Below are 17,233 nucleotides of genomic sequence, written 5' to 3'. Positions count from 1 at the left end.
GTCAAGTTAGGTTTCAGGTCTGCAGCTAACTACAGCTGCAAAAAACAGTCTACCTCAGTAGGTACAAATCAGGATGTGGTTGAAAATGTGCAAAACACATGAACGTGTGAACGTAGTCTATTAGAAGACAATCAAAAGTTACATCCGTTTACCAACGTCCAGCACGAGCACGTCAGCCTTAGAGCTTTCCAGTCTAAAACAGATTCAATTCAATTGTCAATAGTAATAGACTGTTGCCTGCTCAGGGACAAATACAGCACATGCAGGACGACATTTTAAATATGCTGTAAAAACTAAGCATAACTAAGTTTGCAGTGCATCTCTCCAAAGTAAGGCTAAATGATCGTTACATAAACGGAGAAGAAGAGTTGTAATACCTCGATTAGAAGGAGGAAATTGAAAGTATAATTGTGGTAAAGAAGGAGATCCCACCTCTAAACTGAGCCAATGAATTAGGTTTTTCTTTGTTTACATCATATGACATCACATTCCACGTAAATTAAAAAAAATATACAGTTTCTCTGAAACTAACCACACAGATTTTTCTTAACGTCATTCTACTTCAGATTTTACAAATGAAGGTTTCCCCACCGCTTTCTTTTCCTTTTTTATGCTGTGTCACATTTTTGTTGAGTTTGTGGTTATCAAACATTCGAGTCATTCAACATGTTTGACTTCTCTGTTCTACTCACAGCTTCCTTCAAACAGTTCACACTGTAAACAATAACCTCCGTGTCCAGGTATACACTTCTTGGCCACTTTATTAGGCACATCTGTTTAACTGCTGTTTAGTAAATACCTAAATGCGTATGCAGCAACTCAGTACATTTAGGAATAGGCACCTCATTGATGCCCTTGGTGCCACACCCATGAGCTAAGAACAGGAAACAGAAGCTAGTCTGCACAGGCTCACCAAAATTGGACAATAGAAGGACTGGAAAGATGTTGGCTGATGACTGTTGATTTCTGCTGCAACATTTGGATATTAGGGTCAGAATTTGGCATTAACCACATGAAAGCATGGATCCATCATATCCTTGTGCCAAGGTGTGGGTGTTATTTTCTTGGTACATTTTGGGTCCTTGGTTGAAAATTGAGCTAAAATTGAGCATTAGTTAAACACAACAACATACCCGAGTATTGTTGCTGACCATGTACATTCCTTTATGTCAACAGCATAAACATCTGCTGGCTGCTTCACTGTACTCACAGTTCACTGTACTCAAATGGCTTAAAGTGACCAGATCTCAATCCAATACAGCACCTTTGGGATATGGTGGAACAACACACACACACACACACACACACACACACACACACACACACACACACACACACACACACACACACACACACACACACACACACACACACACACACACACACACACACACAAAGCTGACCCACATCCTGTATTTAATTCTATAAACACCCTATAGAGGCTCAGAGTTTCACTTTGAATTGACATTTGAAAAAGCAGAACTGTTCTCTCTCGGTGTACTATCATTCAGAACTCTGATCATGCATCAGACTGTTTTGCTGTATTGGAACGTCCTTGTTTACTTGAGCACATCTCCTCAGACGCATTGAAAGTCTTTTTTCAGACAGCAGATTGCCGCATCATTCATGGATAATGCTGCAATTACTGAAAAACTTACCATGTAGAGAGGCCAAGATTCAGAAGAATCGGTCGTTATCTACCGATTTTCAGGTAAAGAATTTCTTGCCAGAAAGAATTTTTTTAAAAAGTGCAGTTCTTCTGGGGTTATTTTTGCTTTTCTTTTTTGTGCGTGCCTTTACATCCTTCATTGCTATCTGCAGAATATTAGAAGCCTCCACCAAAAAAACAACGACAACTACTTTCTCTTTTAAGTTTTAAATAATTCTTTATACATGAGTGGAGTTCAGCCCCAAAATGTCACAGATGGTTACAGTGTTTGTTTGTGAGTACTGAATTTCAATAAGTAGATAGCTGACGGAAAGAGAACGTCTGAATATGTACTTCCACTTTAACAGGGACCAATTAAGCTTATTTTCAGCTTCGTGTTTTATATTCAGACTCTACGAGCAGGTTATGATTCACGTACTGACCCTGGACTGTCATCTAAGCCCTCTCCCTCCATTTAACTTCCTCAACTTCCTTCTGATTGGCAGCCTCTCACAAACAGAAGGGCCGAACAGCTGGTGGTGTGGCGGTTGGTGCTCACTGCGTGCCTGAGATGACTGAATCAAGGATATTTGCTCTCACTGACATCATACAGAGCCAAATGCAGAAAAATCAATCTGACACTCATTTTTCAGTGTTGTCTGAAGAGTGAGATTACTTAAAACTTTGTTCTTGTTTAATACAAGCATCCACCGCTGGACAAAAAAATAATCAAATGTATGGCAAAGCAGACTGGCACTTATATAGAACCTTTGTACTCAATTTGAGTACTCAAAGGACTTTCTACTACACTGCAATAAAAAATGCATTATTTATGTCTAAGAACTTTTATCTAGCTCTTGATTCACTCCAATGGATATAGCTGGGTTAACTTGAAGCTCTGTGTCTTACCCAAGGATATATAGACACAGACATGGATCAATCCGCCAACCTTCGGACTTGTAGTTGACCCGCTCTACCATCTGAGCTACCTCCAGTAACAGAAGCTTTGCAAAATGAAAACCATGGAGCGTCTATAGCTGAAACACTTATATTTTATATTCAATGGTGATTGAGGACATAGGAGGTGACAACAACACAGCAAATGAGAGCATTTTGAGAAACTGATCTGAAACATTTGCTACAGCAACAGTAAATTGTTCCTGTGTGCTCTTAGTTGGTACAATTTGGACACTCAGGGCCTTCGGCTTTTTTCTCCACACAGGCTTGTGTTTTCTGTACTCTGCAAAATCCAATAACCCAGCAGGAGACCTGCTAATGAAGCTTGGAACAGTCAATAATGCCTCCTTTTCTGCATTAAAAAGAATAAAGCTAATGATGCCAAGTGTCATCATTGCTGTCTGTGTAAAGAAGTGGAGCAAAGATATTTAAAAGAAAGAGTTGGGTGCAAAAAAGCGGTCTCACAAGAGTGATAGATAAAGATGAGGCAGGCGGGAGTGGTCAGCTCGATGTGTCTGCCCCGTCCCTGACACAGTGACTCTGCTAGGGGATAACCACTCCATCATTGGAGGTAATTAAGTATAACAGGAGGGGCATCATCTCCCACTGCCAGCGGCCCCATCAACGCTGCTCCTCAAACCAGGCCACATATGGCTGGAGGTCTGGGCAGAGGAGACCAAAGGTGACCTCTCTGTGTGTCCTTGGTTAATTCCTACAAAATGCACCCAGTGAGGCACTAATGTGAGTTGCTTGGCTACCTGTGAATGCCCAAGATATAAGTGAGGCTTCATCTACACAGAGGATGAATGGCTTTGTTTGAGATGTCTGATATGCAAATCAAGCCCTCTAAAAGCACGAATCATTATACAAAAACAGCAAAACAAGGTCTGTTTTGGAGAACTGCAACACAAGGCTTCTAAAGAGAAGGAAGAACTTGTTTAGAGGCCATCTAATATTAATGTCAGAGTCACGTTAAAGATGAACTTTTTTTCTACCCTGCTGTTAAAGCTATATGGCTGACTATCCTTATCAAACTAAGTAGCGACTACTTCTAAAAGGACATCTCTCTCTCGCACACACACACCAATAGTCTGTCCATAACATCATTAATGCTGCTCTCGCTGTCGTCTGTGTCTGTAATCTCTTAACAAATCACTTTTCCTGGCTGGACCGACGCCATCACTGACTGGGCAACACCATAAATCTGCACCTCTATACACTCGATGAAAGACAGAGGGAAAAATGGAAAGAAAAGGAGATGGGAAATGGGTGGCAGGTAAGAAGAATGACACTTTTGGAGGAAATTGAGTTGATCAAGCATTTCTTTCTTTCTTCAGACGTGCACAGCGTACTGCAAGGGATACACGTCCACGCTGTGTTTCTCAGACACCAAAGAAACGACAATATTTCTGTGCTAGATTTGAGAGACAAAATTCAGGGATTGTTATTATAGTAGGGGTGTTGACTCCTTTAAAACCTTTATACTTGCACTGCGCACTCTGCCATATCCAATGGTGATTGTATAAGTCCACAATATTAGACTTTGGAAACCAGCACTGAATGACAATCCAAACAGATTTGTTTTCTAGTGCACATGCAAAGTGCAGAAATGTGCAAAACACATTTCTGCACACAAAAACACATTTTTTCCTCAGTGATTCACTTATGACACATCAGTGCAATATAGCTGGTGTCATTTCTTAAACAGAATAACTTGTAGTTCCTTACTGTTGCTGCCCAGACTCTACCAGATGAGATTTAAGAGCCGGCAAGGATGACTTGAAGTTTGATGCCGACCACAGATGGAAACCAACTGGGAGGCAGTGGAGGAAAACAACAAAGAATAAAATCAAAAGGTGTAATTTCCTGTGAAATTTGAGCAACTGTGAAACAGAATGCTTATGATCATGGAATAACAACCCACACGAAAAAAAGGGGAAAAATTGTAAGAATTTACCTCTGCAAGTATTACAGATTTATAAGCTGTGAGTCATACTGTGATTTACTCAAAGTGTCCACTTTCCAGCTTCTCTCATGCAACACAGTGGATTTATTGAATTTCTGTTGTATATTTCCACAGGAGAAAAATACGAACAGGACCCACTTTCATGAGTAGACAGAATATCAGAGACATATAAGTCATACAAGAGAAGCATAAATATTTACTGTAAGTTTTCCCCAAATAGAGACGAGGCAAGCAAACTGAAAGAATTTCAGCAGACATTGAATATTTATATGTGTCCTCCAGATCTATTTTTGCAGAACCACAACGTGGCCACATGGATTTTTATTGCCTTTATTGCCTTGAATGTTATGTTTTTTAATATAGTTTGTCGTACAGTCTGTGTATGTGATCTGAAAACAGTTTCATATTTAGACAAGAAGGACGTGACATTTACAGTTACACTCACATTGCTTGTTAGATTCATACATTCATTATATTTATCTTTCAATTGTAAGCTTATACATATAGGGACATAATAAACATAATTCTGTCCTTCACATGTCCTAAAAATAGGTAAATACATGATGATGAACAAGAACACATGATGTATTACACCATGTCATTACTGATTTCACAAAAAATTAGGCCAAAAGATGCAGAAACAATGTGGAAAAACACCCTTCCTCCTTCCAGAGGAGTCCACGGGGTAAGTAGCACAATTGATTGACTCTGCAAGCCTCGGTAGCACCTTAATTGTTAAAGTTGATGAAAGTACAATTAGAAAAGACTGAACAAGTATGGTTTGTTTGGAAGGGTTGCCAGAAAAAAAGCCTCTTCTCTCTATAAGAACATGGCAGTTTGGAGAAAACTAAGTACAGCATATCAGCACAAAAACCTCATAACTACTGTCCAGTGTGGTCGTGGAGTGGTAGATTTGGCCTGGTTTTGGAGCCACAGGACCTGGACACCTTGTCTAACCTGTAACATGTAAAACTTCAGAAACTAAAGAGGATAAACTTTAATTTTACCATAACTGCACATCTTCCTATAGCTCTAGAGTTACTGAACCTGAAAATCCAAACCCTCCCAAATCCCTTTCATCAAAGAAGGGGAGACCTAAATGAGACCTAAGTAGAGAAGAAGAAAGCATGAACTACATTTTATTTGTTTTGTCACTTTCCCTGCAAATTCTTAAAGTACTTGAACATCCATGTGTGCCAGACAGTGTTAATAAGACTGGTGCAGCCTGGGCTGATTCCCACTGAGCCATCAACAAGGAGCAAACAGCAGGGTAGCCCAACAGCGCTGAAGACATCAGATCAATGATTAGAAAGTGCAGTGAAGGTGACAGGAATGCATGTACTGACCAGAAAAACATCAGAGAAAGAAAAACGATAAAGTACTTTAAAAGAGCGTGAAAAATGGACATCAGGTTAAGTGAGGTGAAGTGTGCAGATGGTTAAGTGAGGTGAAGTGTGCAGATGCATCACTTTTTGTTTCATGAAGAAGGAACAAAACAGAAACCAAGCAGACAGGGCACTCAGTTTGATAACGGAGAAAAGCATTTGATACGAGGCAGTCCATGGCCTGATGGCTCCACTGGGAAATTTATTTACTTCTTATCTTAAATTTGGTTCAGTGAATGTTCATCTTCTTCCATTCACGAGGCAAATCACGATCGCTACACATTATTACTGGGGGCATTTTAGCAACATGGCCTCAGCAAACCTGTTATAATAATACATGATGTCCACACAGATTGCCAACCTGGGCATTGAGGATTCACAGTAGATACACAGCTTTTGTAAAAAGGCCTTCATACTGAATGTCCTCTTCAGGTTGATAATTGCTAAAGTATTTCCTGGAAGCGGTTCTGAAATACCATTTTTATTTATTTTAAATAAACACAGTACAATACACTATTATATCTGAGGACATGTAGGTATTTTGTTTAGCAGCATCTCACTTGACCCGTTCTCAAAATGATCCATCCTGGAATGATTGCTGCCTTTTTTAAATACTTCTTTATTTCTTTTAGTGATATTTAGATGCTATTAAGCTTCATGTCACTTCACAATGACATGTTCTGGGAAATGTATAAATAGGATATTCAGGTCTATTGGCTTACATCATTATTTATCTGACAGCGAAGAGCAGACACTGTTATGGAAGGAGGTCAGATGGGTTGGACCCTTCATTAAATGTGTTCATTTAGGCTGCGGTATAGTGTTTGCTCAAGGCAACACACATTTACATGTTGCAGCCAGATTTGTTTTAAAACTGCAAAACCTGGGGGAATAAAATAGATATCAAGTTTGCTTATTAATGAATATACAAAGAGTGTACGGTACAATACTGTGCAAAAGTCTTGAGCCACCCTTCCTAATAGGAAAGTTCTTACTGAAAGAAAATTGGGACGATTGTGGCTCAAGAGTTGGGAGTTCGCCTTGTAATCGGAAGGTTGCCAGTTCGAGCCCCGGCTTGGACAGTCTCGGTCATTGTGTCTCTAACAACTTGGAAAGTCAATGGCACTTATCACTTTTATTCTTCAACACGGCCTGAATTATATAATTTCTTTCAGTCATCTTCGGGAATAGTTCTCCTGGCGTCTTCTTTCTGTGCTTTGTCAAAATGACACTAGTTACACAGAACTACCCTCACTAGCTCAATAATATTGAGGTGTGGACTCTGGAGAGGCCAACCCCTGACTGATAGCATTTCCATTCTGTGTTTTTTACTGCTCTGGGGTGTGTCTGAGATCATTGTCATGCTAAAAGATAAAGTAGCTGCCAATCAGATGCTTTCCAAATTGTATTGCATGGTGGATGAAAATCTGATGGCACTTTTTTTCTTCATAATTACATCAATTTTGACTAAATCCACAGCACCACTGGCTGTTTTACAGATGGCTGTGACACTCACTGTTCTACCTCTGTCCTGACCTCCTCCATTCATAATGTACGTACAAATTTCAAACTTGGACTCATCACTCCATCAGATCTGTTCCCATGGATTGTCGGGGCAGTTCTTATGTAGTTTGGCACATCTTAGCCTTTTCTCCCTGTTTCCTTTGCTTAAAAATGGCTTCTTGACAGCCGCCCTTCCACTGAGACCGTTTCTGTTGAATCTTTGGTGACCAGTAAATGGATAAAATTAAGGGCCAGATGTGTCTCTCAGGTCCTGTGTCAAGTCTTTGCTGGATTTTGTCCCGTTTCTTAAGGATATGACTTTTAGATACGGTTCATTTGCTGTAGATAGATTTTTAGGCCTGCCTCTTCTTCTTTTGTCCTCCATTTGTCCATTTGTCTTCAGATGTTTTTTGGGATACACAGCACAGCATACTGAGATATGCCAGGATTTCAGCTGACAGCTCTTTGGGAATCACTTTCTTAATGTAAAAATACAATTTCAAAAACTGCAATTTTGTAAATCGCCTAAAGATAGAATTTATGATCTGCTCTTTGCTAAATTATTTACTGTGTGTAGATTCAACACTGATTCAGGTCAGTGTTAGATGGTTTAACAAACAAACAAACAAACAAACAAACAAAAAACAACAATAAATGAGTGAAAAAGTAGCCCCTGTCCAAAGAAAAACTCAGAATGACCTTGAAAAAACCTGGAGAACTATTAGATGAAACACCTTTTTCTCCTTGGAAACAAAATATAAAGAAACTACACTGTAAACCCGAATAAGTTACCAGAACTCAAAAAAATTGAGGCAATCGATTGCCTCAATTTTTTTGAGTTGATCAACTCAAAAGCCAAATTTTTCCAGAACATAAAAGTCTGGATTACATGGTACTTGTATCTTTTGAGAACGGTCAACTCAAATATTTGCAGTTAATATGACTTAAAGTTTCAAGTTTACAAATTCAAAGAAATAAGTTCACAGAACTTATAAAAAATAAGTACACAACTACAACATTTTTATGTTAACAAAACTCAAATGTTTATTAGTTTGTGTTGTCATTATTTTAAGTACACGTTAGTCAAATATGTTGACTACTTGATACTTAAAAACATGTGACCCAAAACTTAAAATTTTTGAGGCAATTGATTGCCTCAATTACACTGAGTATCGGTAACTTAATATGCAAAAGTCATAAACATCTGCCATTGAACAGTATCTTGCCTGCTCCCTTTTAGCACTATGTTGAAATTAAATACATTTAAAAAAAAAAAAAATTACATAAATTAAAAATAATTAACAAAAATATTTATAAATTAAAATAAGTAGACCAAAAATTGTTTAGTCAGGAAAACTGTCAGAGTAATGAAAAATAATAATTAATAATATCAAAATGTGCTTTTGGCTCTCTGGCTAATATCTGAATAAGACAACAAGGCAGCAATTTGAGTGAATTACAATGCTATTTGTTTTACATTAACCAGTATCAAACAGTGAAATTTAGGTCATCTTGCGCAGCCCACAATGTTTTGGAAATAGTATTACGAAAAACATTAAAAACATACAAAACATTAGTGTTGCTTTGCATTATGTTAATGAGAACAAAGGCACGTTGTATAGTTTGGACCTATTGGCTGAACACCTGTAGAGTAATCTAATAATGTTTTGAGGCATTATTTAGATGAAAGGAGAGAACTTTGAACTAGCCTTTTATAATGCTTCACCCTGCATCCTTCTTTCAGATGAGTTCCTACATAACCAAGTCATTCTTGAGGGTCTGTAACCTGGGTGACAGTTTACCACTTTCTAGACCAAATAAAATCTTTTGAGTAAATTCTAAAGTGTTGGTCAGGGCTTTGGGGTAGCTGAGGTGAAGTGCATAGATCAGTCCAAACATTACTAGGAAGGCTTCACCAAATCTGGGGAGACTGAACACGGCATCACTTTCAATGACGACAGAGATTTTCACAGGTTGGTAGTGAACTGGACTTGTTGTGTGATGGTCACTGATGACAGTGAAGAGGGCCACTTCAACACCATCAAGCTCCAACTCATCAGATTCGTCCTGAATTAATGAAAAAGAGATACTAATCACAATCTAACCCAAGAAATACAACAGACGACATATAATTTCTCATTTTACCAACTCCCACTGAGATCCAATACCTCTTTTACAAGGGAGACCTGAGTCTCACTGTAAGAGGTGAAAAACAGAAGATCCATGTTCTGCACACATAAATCAGCTAATTCACCAGAGAATCAAGTGGTGTGAGATAGACTGAAACTAAGCTAAAGGAAATACACAGGAGTAGACTAAACAAAGGTAAGTCCAAACAGTGCATCAAAATACATGTTTGTACTTTGATGCACTGTTTATATACACAGTAGTATCTGTTAGATACTTAAGGACACTCACAGTGCAGGTTCTGAAAAATCCAGAGACATCCTCATGCAGATAGACAGGAAGGGCAGGGAGAACGGTAGTGCACTTGGTGTGGATATCATGGATTTCCTATTTCCAGATAAAAACAGAATTTTATATACTGGTGAGTTTACTGAACAACAACAAAAACAACAGTCAAATCAGAACATATGTCCACAAATAACCTGTTCACATCTTTAATACAGTCAGACAAATAGCAAACACAAAGTGGAGTAATAGCAAAATTCAAAAAGCTCATTTAAATCATTGAACCTGTCCAATGTTCCACTGGTTCAACCTATGAAATGTGTAACAATCTATTATTACCTGTTCATTGTGAATTCTTAGAATTTCAACCAGGGCATCTGCTGTCTTCCCAGTTTTTGATGCCCTGGCTGAATAAGGTCATCAGTCGAGGAAGATGGCGGTCAAGTTCAGCGTAGAATGTATTGGGCAGGTTCTGATTTGTAATCCGCTGAAACTCTGCATACAACTACAGCAGAAGGACACAACCCTAACCCTGCACATATAGTTTAAAATATAGCGTTTCTAACAAGAAAACTGCTTGAAAGCACTCTCACTGCAGACAGGCATCTCCGTTGTGTAACTGCAGGGACAACGGGCTTGTTTGGACCCAACTATTCTGAGTCATGAGAGGGGGTTTAAAAATTTAGAGAGATTAAAATACTTTGTTTCATACTAGGCGACCGGGCGCCACCTCTAGAGCAAGTAGTATCTAACTTTTTAAACAGCCTGCGACCCTCATTACAACAACTTAATGCTAGCTCTGCAAGCGGCAAAGTTTCCTTCGGGGAGAGCAGCAAAGCACATAAAAAACACGGACCGACATTTCTGCTATTCTTTTCGACACGCACCCAAAATACAACTAAATATTCGTATTTTAACAATAAACTAATATCAACATTGAAAACTTACTGTAAGTCCAGTGATGCTAGTTGCTGCCGTTAGGTCCAACTTTCTCCAGTCGTCCGTGTTGCCTCTTTGGTGCTGTTCCCGCCCATATACCTTTACTTCTTCTGTGTTTCGTATTAATGCTCATTAGCGCCGCCTTCCGCTTCGGAGGGTGAATCAGAGATTAACTCGGAATAAAAATTGATTCCTGCAGCTGCTCAACACTTACGGAAAAAATTAAAAATATATATGTAGGACACAGTGATAAAACAATGAATATTAAAATAAATACATTTTGTCTTCCACTAATGCATTTAAGACAATTTGATTTTACTTATTTGGTGAAACACTTTGAGATTTTATTGTATTTTAGCATGTGCTACATAAATTAAGTTTATTATTAAATCCTACCTACTTGAAACAACAAAAATAACAGGACTTTACCATTCTTATATGTCCTAACTTAACTGTGTTACGTTGTGCTTAAGTTATTATTTTAAGTGATGCTTACTTAATATAGAAATAGTTAAATTCAATCAAATATTATTAGTTTCATTTACTCAAAAAGAAGAACATGTTATACGAACTTGACATATTTAAGTTAACAGAACTTTTTAAAGACTTTGAGTATACACTACTTAATCTGTTTAATTACTTTGAACATTCGGGTTTACAGTGTAAGAGTGTCTCAAGTCTTTTGAACAGTACTAAAGTTATGGTGCCTTATAATGGAACACTATAGATCATGCAGTTACTCTGAGGCTATTCTGGTTATTCACTTGAATAGAACTCAAATTTTTATCATCAAATCCATTTAATGGCTTCTAATTAAACTATAATAGTAGGATGACTAACCCTCTCCAGTGCTTTTAAATCTGAACAGATTCCTTTTATCACCCACCTCCACTCAGGGTGTGAATAACACAAAGAAAGATGTTAGGTGATGTACTGTTACTATTATGAAGGTCTCTTCAATCCTTATCACGAACCTTGCGTCATTTCAGTTTCGTTGATTAAAAGCAGGTCATTTCCTCAGGACACCTGGATTTTTAATTCAGAGAGGATGCCAGGGTGTGTTGTGCTCAGGTCAAGACTAATGGTTATGAGATTCTACTTTAACAACATCAAACTTCCAGAAGATTATTTGTCTGGCTGGTTGTTAAAAAAATGTCCAGCATGCATCAAGTGACTTTATTAAAGAAAGACCAAAATATGGACACAAGCAACGAAACTGGAGTAAAGCAAAAGTGCACATAAAGTTTCTTGCAACAGTCGCAACCATTTCCTTTACGGGAACTGAGAGCTGTCTACTTCCTTTACTTCAGATAGAAGAAAGTTTCAGTATTTGCATTGTACGTGGGTGGCACTGCAGAGAGCGATGGATGGTACAGTGCAGCATGTTGCAAAACATGGGTGTGTCGAGGCTCAGTCTTACCCTAACCTTATCAAGATACAATCAAAATAGAATACAGAATGATTTGAGTGGAAAATAGAAATCAAAGACAGAGAAATTTGGCTCCCCCCCCCCCCCCCCCCCCCCCCCCCCATATTACTGTAAAGTTTGAATATGACACCAACAGATGCGCCTACATATTCGTGAAATCCAAAGATGTTACCACAGTACAGTCGCTAGTTTAGCATGCCAAACTGAAGTCCGGCAGTACAGCTAGTGATGCATCGTCTGTCATTGGCTGAAACTATGGCTGCAACTGCTATATTTACAGTAGCAATAAATCAAATAACAATATGGAAACAATTTCTCTATGTAGAGTTGAAGGGGTTGGAGTTATGGACCTACTGAGCATCAACACCTGAATCTGTTGCTGGCTTAGCAAGTTTGTGCTTATTATTGAGATGCACTGTCTGCAACTTCACTTTTTTTTCATTCACTCTCACAACTCACTGTGTTATTTTTGCTTGCAGCAGGTAAATGCTTCGGCTTGAAAGCCCTGAAAACCTACTATACCCTACAAGCTCAGATGGCAGACAAACACAGTTAGAAAGTGGATGATGAACAAAATGTAGTATTTAAATCACAAAGTGAAACGAGAGTGAGTACTGCACAAACAATCATCAGGTGGATGATAACGCCGATAACGTTCTTACATACTTTATATATATGTACTCTAATTTTAGAGCTTTGCTAACAAATCACATTTTAACAAGATGTTTCCCAATGTGACACATATGGTCATCTGCTCTTCACACAGGCTCCAAATACAAAACAAAACTAATTAAATTATGAAAAATAAGAATCATTCTCATAGATTTTGGACTAAAGTGTTGGAAACACATGCTGATCAATCACATTTGACGATGCTACCACCTCTGCTAAAAAGAGAAGAGGAGAAAAAAGAAAAGAGAAGTAAAGAGAATTGAGACATGTCATCATTTCTATGTGAAAAGCAGGTGTTAATTTGTTCTTGTTGTTCTTTCCCCAAATAGCTGGTTCAGAAGGAGCGTGCATTCAGAGGTTTGATGGTACAACATGCAAATGTTTCTGGGCCACGCAGATGCATGTTCACACACATGCTCATGCACACTCACACAAACAGCTGGTAAGAGGCTTACGCTCCAGTGGCGTATAACAGCTTTCCCATTAAATTCATTCTCTTCAGCTGTGATGGAAGAGGAACAAACCTCAAAAATCTGTGGTCACAACCTGAAACCTTGAAAAAAAAAAAGTCTCTCTTTGAAATGTTCAGATTCTATTTGCTCTCAACTATTACATTTCGTTTTTATACTTTTATACAGCAACAATGGCTCCGATCAACCAACCTTGTCTTTTGTGTTCATTCAAAGAGGTCTGTGCCCTTGATGAATAGAGCCATTAAGAGAAGCCTTGGGGCTTCTGTTAGAGGTCAATTCGACATGTTAAAGTTCCACTACAACCTTGGCAGAGTCAGCTGTTTCTGGCCAACGCAGATAAAGAAGTGCGAGAAGGAAACAGAAAAAAAAAAAAAGTCAATTGTCAATTAGGGTGGTTTGTCATCCACAAACAAATTGAATCAAACTTAGGCTGTAATCAGCCATAACCTCACATTGTATAGCTGAGAAAAGAGCAGTTAAAATAGGTTTTCAAAGAACAAAAAGTTTAGCTGGAAAGAAAAACAACACACAGAGCAGGAGAGAGGCCTCTGGAGGGATGATGAGAGCTTATCTCAGCATGGTCTCCGTCCTGCAGCACACTCAGTACCCACCCTGCTCCGGTCTGTTCTAGATGTACAGCATGTAAAACTATGACAGAAGGAGCAGTCAGCATTTTGCTCTCTATCTTTGCACCACAGCTCACGGCTCTACAGAGAAGCCAGCCTTCAAATTAATCATTTTGACACCTAGTGTTGACTTGCTAAATAAAGAAGTTATGGTTCATACCCTCATATCAATACCTGTCCTCTCGCCGTTTTTTGTGAATGCGCACATCAATAAATTTATGCTTATAAGAAACGCTGGAACTAGTGTGGTGGCTTCAAAATAGAGACAAAAAAGAGGGGGGAGGGAGGTTAAAACTGAATCAAATCAAGATGTAGAAAAATGCACAAAGGCAGCTGCAACAGCTTTTCTACGCTCGTTCCACGCCTTCTTTTACACACACACACACACACACACACACACACACACACACACACACACACACACACACACACACACACACACACACACACACACACACACACACACCTGAGAGTTGAAATCACATGCAGTCGAAGCACCCCGCTCTTTCAGAAAGTTAGATTTTCCCATATCCCTTTGATTTTGCTCTTTGCACTTTTGAGGCAGACATAAACAAACAGAAAAAGTATAACTTGCAGATGCTGAAAAGTTCTAACTCCCTGCATACTTCTTATTAAGAGCGAAGTCAACCATTAAACCAGATAAATGACAATAATCTGTGTGCTGATACTCAAACAATGATCACTCTGTACACGTTTAACTGATCTACACCAACTTGCAGCGAAATAAATCGTTTTATCTTTTGCTTCTAGGTTATATTTTTGTTATTACTATAATTATTAGAGAGGGCACACCTTATGCATAGTTACAAGGACATAACCAGACACAATAATCTCACAGCTGCAAATGACAAAAAATACCTGCTATTAAAAACTCAGACGTGACATAAAATTAAAGGGATCAGAATTTGGAAACAGTTAAAAAAAAATTCCCAACAGCTGTGGTGGAGCAATAAAAGATCAAAGAAATGACTTGAGCTTGTAAACTGTAACTTGCACTGTGACAGCTCACCTGTCTGAAGTAGGAAAAGGTACATGGTATTATTTGAAATAACTTGAATCATTTGTGCCACATGCACAAATGTGTGCAGCTTATGTCTCTTCAAGGTCACTCATGTTGTTGTTTCTGCTCTAAATGAAGTGAACCTGAATGCAAAACAAGCATATCTGAGTATTGAGAGACCGCAGATCTGTGTGGGTTAATCCCACACAACCATCTGAAGAGTTTACAGAGTTCTCTGATTGTCTTGTTGATGCTAGAGTTCAGAAGAGAATGATTGGAAGGCAGCAGTAACCCAGATAACCATTCATTACAACCAAGGTGTGCAGAAGGTCATCTCTGAATGCAGAAAAGAACAGGAAAATTAGACAATAGTAGACTGGGAAAATATTGCCTGATCTGATGAGTCTGATGATTTTTAATTTCTGCTGTCAGAATTTGGTATAAACAACATTAAACCATAGGTCCATCTGGCTTTGTATAGCATCAGTTCAGGCTGTGGGTGGGAATATGTTCTTGGCACACTTTGGGCCCTTTAGTGCCAAATGAGGATTATTTAAATGCCACAGCCTACCTGGGTTTTGTTGCAGACCATGTTCATCCCATAATTACCACAGTGTATCCATCTTCAGATCTTGCAGCAGTATAATGCGCCAGCTCAAATCGTCGCAAAGCTGATTCGTGAACATGACAATGAGTTCACTGGACTCAAATGGCCTCGATGTTCACCAGATCTCAATCAAACGTTGATCCTTTGGGATGCAATAGAACACGATATGCAGACATCTGAGGAATGTTTTCAGATCCTTTTGAAAGATTAAGGTAGTTCTGGCTACTAAACTTGCCAACTGATACAAGCAGGCGGCACTTGTGGGCAAAAAAGTGCAGTCTACTTGTCTGTAGATCTTTTATTTTTTTTTCTATCAATTTGAAACAAAAGTAATAAGATGACTCTAAGGTACTTGGATAGCTTTCCAAAGTGAGAAGATGCTACAGTAAAGAGAATTTAAGTGCTGTTATCATGCTGACAACTGAGTATATTACTGCACACAGCAGGCAAACTGGGGTTTTTATGTGGTGTGCTTGAATTCATGTGGATAGAGGCTTTTGTTCCACCAAATGACAGAGATGTGTCTTGTTTAACAGTCTGAATCCAAATGGAAACGCTCACAATAACTCTGTGCCAACAAGGAAATTCAAAGCAATCACAATAGAGCATGAAAAAAGTAAAGGGGGAGGTTGAAAAGCCTGAAACATTAACTTTGAATGTTTCATTAGGAAAGTAAAGTGCTTCGGGTATCCTGGCATGATCTTCGATGCGTTTCTAATTCAAAAGCAAAAATGCATTCACACGCACAAAAAGCGAATCTGTTCTTTGCTTCTAAAGCAGAAAAAGAAATCCAATCAAATCATAGTTTGAATAGCTCAGTAATCTGGTCATGGATTACTGAGATATTCAATCTGTATGTTTAATCTGTGTTCCAGATAAATCCTATAGCATTTGACATTTCGATGAAATGTCAGAACTGTAAGACTGTAAGGGTTGGAGCTTTCTTTGCCACTAGAAATCCTAAACTCTTTCATCAAGGTGCTAAAAACATTGCTCTGAGATCTTGGGTCATATTGACATGATAGCACCACACAGTTGATTCACATCTATGATGTAAATCTCCTGTCCCACCACATCCCAGAGGTACCCTACAGGACTTACATGGTGGCTCTGGAGGCTAGTTAAATACAGTGAACTCACTGACAGTTTGAGATTATTTTGAGATCTTGTTGGAAGCAGTTATAACAAGATGAATACGCTGTGGTTATAAAGGAATGGACATGGAGAAGTAGGCTGTGGCGTTTAAATAATGCCAAATTTGTACTAAGGGGCCCAAAGTGTAGCAAGAAAAGAACTTCCACTCCATTACAGCATCACTAGCAGCATAATCTGCAGCATCTTTGAAAAAAGACGGGATAGATTCATGCTTTCATGTTTTTTTTACACCAAATTCTGACCCTTACCGTCCAAATGTTGCAGTCGTAATCACGACTCATCATACTAGAAGTGGTTACAGTCTTTTACTTTCCAATTTTGGTGACCCCATGCAAACTGTAGCCTTAGTTTCTCTTTCTTATTACTTATCTGAGAGGAGTGGCACCCAGTCTGGTCCTCTGCCGCTGTAGCCCAAGCAGCCAAAGGTTCAAGGTGTTGCG

General features: G+C 38.7%; 1 long non-coding RNA gene across 1 annotated transcript; it reads right to left on the bottom strand.

The window, feature by feature from the left end:
- Window positions 1-8,477: 8,477 nt before the first annotated feature.
- LOC146645440 (uncharacterized) lies at window positions 8,478-11,324 on the bottom strand. Its single transcript, XR_014909098.1, has 4 exons — window positions 10,820-11,324; window positions 10,211-10,376; window positions 9,878-9,973; window positions 8,478-9,526 (listed from the first exon to the last, which is right to left on the bottom strand). It is a non-coding gene; the product is annotated as an uncharacterized LOC146645440 (long non-coding RNA).
- Between the last annotated feature and the right edge of the window lie 5,909 nt (window positions 11,325-17,233).

This window comes from Rhamphochromis longiceps, linkage group LG20, assembly GCF_057381845.1.
Source record: "Rhamphochromis longiceps isolate RC_006_pf linkage group LG20, R_longiceps_female_GT1.1, whole genome shotgun sequence".
Taxonomy (NCBI): domain Eukaryota; kingdom Metazoa; phylum Chordata; class Actinopteri; order Cichliformes; family Cichlidae; genus Rhamphochromis; species Rhamphochromis longiceps.
Note: the sequence above shows the minus strand (reverse complement) of the source record. Positions and strands in the feature narration are given on the sequence as shown.